We start from the raw sequence: 6000 nt of genomic DNA, 5'->3' as shown, positions 1-6000 counted from the left end.
CTGCAAACAATTTTGAACTGAAGCCTTAGCTTGTCACTCTTATGCAACAAAATTGCCAGTATCATGGACTTCCTCATGAAGACCCAAATCAATTTATCTCTGATTTTCTACAGATTTGTGATACTGTGAAGAACAATGGAGTGAATTCTGAGGTGTACAGACTCATGCTCTTCCCATTTGCTGTGAAGGATAGAGCAAAGTTGTGGTTAGATTCTCAACCCAAGGAGAGTCTAGATACTTGGGATAAGGTTGTCACTGGATTTCTGACTAAATTTTTCCCACCTCAAAAGCTGACTAAGCTAAGGTGGAAGTTCAGACTTTCAGACAGAAAGATGGTGAGACCCTTTATGAAGCTTGGGAGAGATTCAAGCTACTAACTAGGCAATGCCTTCCGGACATGTTCTCTAGATGGACTTAGTTGGATATCTTTTATGAAGGCTTATGTAAAATGTGCAAGATGCACTTAGATAATTCTGCAGGTGGTTCTTTACACATGAAGAAGACACCACAAGAGACTACTGAGCTTATTGAGTTGGTTGCTAACAACCAATACTTATATTCCTCCAACAGGAATCCTGTGAACTCTGAGACCCGTCAGAAGAAAGGTGTTATGGAAGTAGAAGCTCTTAATGCTATCCTTGCTCAGAATAAGATTTTGAGTCAGCAGATGAATTTAATTACTCAATAGTTGAGTGAAATGTAAGTTTCAGCTGTCAACACCCAGAATACACCTCCAGATGTCCCTTATGACATGACAGGTAATTTTATGAAAATGAGAATTATGATTATACTAAATCTTCTTCTAAACAGGTCAATTACATGGGGAGTGCTCCTAGACACCTCAATAATAATCCATACTCAAATACCTACAATCAAGGGTGGAAAAATCACCTAAATTTTGGGTGGAGAGACCAACCTCAGAGATATCAGAATTTTAACAATAATTCTCAAGGCGATTTTCAGCAAAATAATCAAAATTATCGCCAGTTTCAGTCTCATCAACAATAACCACCTCAGCAGGCATACTCTCAACCCCAGCAGAACACTAACTGGAAGACAATGATGAACAGTTTTATGCAGGAAACCAGAGCCTCCATTAGAAACTTGGAGGTGCAAATAGGCCAATTGAGCAAGCAAATACCTGATAGGCCTCCAAATGTGTTTTCTGGTGATACAGTGGTGAATCCAAGAGAGGAATGCAAGGCTATCACCTTGATAAGTGGACAAGTGGCAAGTATGGAAGCAGAAGTTAATGAGGAGCCAGTTGAAAAAGAAGATCCAAAGGAAAAAAAAGAGGAGGTGGAACACGCCCCTCCTAGGCGTGCAGATAATCCATTCCCAATCTCTCTTCCTACATTGCTTAAGGTGCCTGAGTACAAGCCTAAAATGCCATATCCTCAGAGACTTTAAAAAGAGACCAAGGGCAAGGAATTTTCAAAGTTCTTGGAAGTTTTCAGAATGTTAAAAATTAATATTCCTTTTGCTGAGGTTTTGGAGCAAATGCCTCTCTATGTTAAATTCATGAAGGAGTTGTTGTCAAAGAAGAAGCCTTTAAAGGGAGATGAGACAGTGGTCTTGACTAAGGAATGTAGTGCCATAATTTAGAATAACTTTCCAAGGAAGATGCCAGATCCAGGGAGCTTTCAAATTCCATGCACCATTGGGAGCACAACCTTTGAGAAAGCGTTATGTGATCTGGGAGTAAGCATCAATTTAATGCCCTTGTCTGTGATGAAAAAGTTGCAAATCCAAGAGGTACAACCCACAAGGATAGCATTACAGATGGCAGACAAATCTATAAAGCCTGCATATGGATTAGTGGAGAATGTCTTGGTCAAAGTGGGTAAGTTCTTCCGCCCAGCAGATTTTGTAATTCTTGATACGGGGGAGGATGAGAATTCCTCTATAATCCTTGGAAGACCATTCCTAACCATTGGGAGAGCTCTAATTGATGTAGAAGTGGGTGAATTAGTGCTTAGAGTGCATGATGAGCAACTAGTCTTTCATGTCTTCAAAGATATGCATTCAGCAAGTGAAGAAGAGAGGTGCATGCAGACTGAGCTTATTAATCCAAACCTTCAAGAACCCTTTGATGATGCACAACGGAAATTGCAGCTCAAACCTCCTTTGGTGACAACCAATAAAATTCCTCGTGACATCAAACCTAAGTTTGATGTCGGGAATGCATCATCCACCAAGGCGGAGGTTCCCAAAAAGACGAAAGTACCCAGAGAATGGAGAAACAAAAAGATTCTCACTGAAAACTTCTCCCCAGGAATGAAGGTGGTGTTGACTAGCAATCTTGTGTTCACTTATACAGTAAATAGAATCCTCTCTCTGGAGCATATTGAGCTACTTTATGGGGACACAGGGAGAAGATTCACAGTGAGGGATGAAGAGTTGAGCCCCTATGATCCTCCTCTTTAGAGGAGCTGACCGTCAAGCTAGTGACGGCAAAGAAGCCCTTGTCAGGAGGCAACCCTATGATTTCGTATCCTTAGTCTATTTTCTGTAGTAGTAGTTTTATTATTTAATTGATTTTTTATTGAGTTTTACTATTTTTCCTTTGTTTTACGTGTGTTTTGATAATTCAAAAAAAAATTAGAACAGAAACTGAACACTTAGAAAATTTTTCGGCCACCTGAAAGAGATTGTTTCGTTCAAGTCCACGATGAACTTGAAATTTCTCAAATTTAGCGTGAAAAACAACGTACACAGAGCACATAATTGGACCAAGAGTCCACGCTGAACTTGGGAAATTCGAAGTTCAGCGTGAAGAACGATGTAACCAAGGATGACAAGAGAAGATTGTGGCGCCGAACTTGATTTCTTCAAGTTCAACGTGGGAGCCTTGCTACATGCACACATTATATATATACTAGCAGAAGTCCCGTGCGACGCACAGATTGAAAATTTTTGTTCGTCTGTTTCAGTTTTTTTTTTCAAAATTTTTAGATTATCACTTTTTACATTTATAAAAATATTTTTATTGTTTAATTTTTAATTAAAAGTAAAAGATTTATTTACTTTATCACTATTCAAAATACATAAAGATTCTTTCTTAATTATGATAATTTGCAGAAACTTTTTCAATTACGACCAAGTTTATACTTATTCTTTCTATTCTTGCTTTTCAAAACATTCATTTTGAATGTCAACATACAATTTGACGAGGCTATAGAGATTCTACCTCATAGTACATTGTATGTTGTTCAACTTAAAAAATTATGCAACAATAAATACAATTTTAAAATATAAACAACACAGTTCAGAAGATAAATATGATTAAGAACCATAACCAATACAATTTATGTATATAAATTTTTTTTTAATTTATTGTGTTAAAATAATTTATTTATTAGATAAAACATTTATTTTACAAAATATAAGTTATCAAATTTCGATGCTAATAGGGTTTGAACTACTATTTTAGCCTTTGATTTTGTTTATTTGCTGATTGAAGAAAAAGAAAAAGAGAAAAAGAATGAATGTCCAAAATCTCTCATCAAACTTGTTATTTTCCAAGACGAAAGAATGAAATACTGAGATAAAGTGCAAGGCTTCTTTTGTCCAATTTCAACTCGTTCCTACAAATCTCTCAACCACTACCTTTTAATCTGAATCCTACATTATGAAAGTGACACTTGAATGAATACTCAAAATACGTAAAATATGGTCTATTTTTAATATACCATTTGAAAACTAATGTGCCTCTAAATTTTTTCCAACTTATCAGATTCTATAAATTATGTAACCTTATACTACTACTCCTAAAAATATTTATCCTATCCAAAAAGACAAAACTGAAGCAACATAGAATTGTAAAATAGCACTAAAATGAAAGAAGTCAACTGAAGAAACAATTACAAAAAAACAAGAATACATTTTTGTGTACAAAATACAAATTTCTGATAGGCTCCTAGTCTAGTTCTATATCAAGATTTAAAAAGCATAAATTTTTAAAAGGTGCTGATAATTGACAAATACTCTTTCTTTATTTTCTTTGTAAATTTTCAACTATTATTACATATCACTTCTTTATGACACAATGAATCATTTTCCAAAACGAAACAGGTAAATCGAAAAAAATCAATAACTTTAATAATTTAAAAAAAAGGTAATATGAGTAAATATAATTATACATGTGGCTTATCATCCATACAAATAGTTATTCGGAATCACAAAATTAAAATATAAGAAAAAACCCTATTATTAAGCAATAATGCAACTACAGAGATAAAATTCTATTTATATGTAATAGTTAATCTAAACTATGGAATCAAAGATTTGAAATGATGCTTATTGGCCTATTTGGAACAATAAAGAAGAGTTTCAACACATATACTTGACCTCGGACAAAAGTTCTTTGAACGTATGAATCATAAGCCTGCGAATAGTAGCTTGTATCTTGCAACCCTGACAATACACAAGACAATTTGTATTAAATTTGGCATCACCGACCAAGGAAAGAAATTGTATAATTCATACACATTAAATGAAATAACAGTCACAAATAAGCACATACAAAATATAGTGAAATGCAAAATTTTTTCTTCAACAAAAAACATACTTTATGTTATTTTAGAGCTTTAAAGTTGAAAACTATATATAAATCATTTTGTAAGTAAGCATATATGTAAATGATTACAAAATAAATAAAATATATATTTTTGATACTATTAATGCAAATTAAATATTATACATGAATACATCAGGAGAGAAATAAACCTTTGATCACTTTAAAAATAGAATCTATCTATTATATATTCTATTATATATTACTAATTTTAAAACCAAAATATACCACATATCACTTCTTTATTGTAATTGAAATAAAAAATTTTTGTCCAAAATTAAAGAACCTCTAACTGCAAAACAAAAGATAAATTACATAAACTATATATGCATTTATAGTTTTCCACACAATGAAACAATAAAAAAACTGAACTCATGAAAAGTAAAAAGATAATGAAACAAAATATAAATATTCAATTAATGAATTTGGCATCCTGTCATTTTGATTGAATCATTGTATAATGAGAAAAATAATAGAATAAATAAACTGGAGGGATTTACATGTATAATGACAATCATTCGAAACCAATATATTTTACCATTAATAAAAAACTGAATCAGCAGCTATATTCTATTACTTTTTATTGTGCTTAACTGCCTAAAAACTATAAATATATATATTAAATCTTGATCTCAAGCTGAGAGAGTGAATATGAAACAGAATAAACTTACAAATATCTCAATAACCGTAATCTATTATATATGTACTATCACAAGTCACTTTGGCCCAGAAAACTAAAAGCATCATTTTTCATAAGCAAACATCTTCGTTTGATCATCATCTAAGTGACAACTCTAAAAACATTTCAAAAATATTCATCAAATAAGTTTAAAATTCCAAAATATTATTATTCTTTTTTTTTTTAAATCAAGAAATAAAATATTTTTATTATAAAGATAAAATCTTTAAGCAAAGCAAAGCTATAGACAAACTCATAATTTTGTATCATAAAATAGCAACACATACAAAATATGGAACCATAATCTGATATGAAAATCCAATCTAAAATTCAAGAAAAGAGGGATATTGACTATATGGAGAATATTGACTACATTTTTCAGCTTGACCTATCCGAAGTTATAGCATTAAGAGAAATAACGTACCAAATTTGTATTAGCCTCTAGGCCCTGTAGAATGTAATCCCAAGTAAATTCTAATCCTCTAGTACCCACCCAAAGAGGTACCAATCTATGTATAACAGAATCAGTAAATGCCCAACCTGCCACAAGAAAAGTACCATTAACACTGAAATAAGGATTAGAGATGTAAGGTAACACAAGGAAGAAGTATAAAAGCTGCTGATATGGGAAAGTGAACATCACTTCCATGATATACATAAATATAACATTCATTTTGTTATACGATGATATAGCCTTCCAAATATACCAAGTCCAATTGCTTGAAATTTATGATTTTGAGAGATG

At 32.5% G+C, this 6000-nt stretch overlaps 1 non-coding gene across 1 annotated transcript; it reads right to left on the bottom strand.

Annotated features, from left to right (window-relative positions):
* Positions 1 to 296: 296 nt before the first annotated feature.
* LOC112793823 (small nucleolar RNA R71) lies at positions 297 to 399 on the bottom strand. The gene has a single exon (XR_003198516.1). It is a non-coding gene; the product is annotated as a small nucleolar RNA R71 (small nucleolar RNA).
* Between the last annotated feature and the right edge of the window lie 5601 nt (positions 400 to 6000).

Source organism: Arachis hypogaea, chromosome 3 (assembly GCF_003086295.3).
Source record: "Arachis hypogaea cultivar Tifrunner chromosome 3, arahy.Tifrunner.gnm2.J5K5, whole genome shotgun sequence".
Classification (NCBI taxonomy): Eukaryota; Viridiplantae; Streptophyta; class Magnoliopsida; order Fabales; family Fabaceae; genus Arachis; species Arachis hypogaea.
The sequence above is the reverse complement of the archived record's forward strand: the minus strand, read 5'-3'. Positions and strand labels throughout refer to the sequence as shown.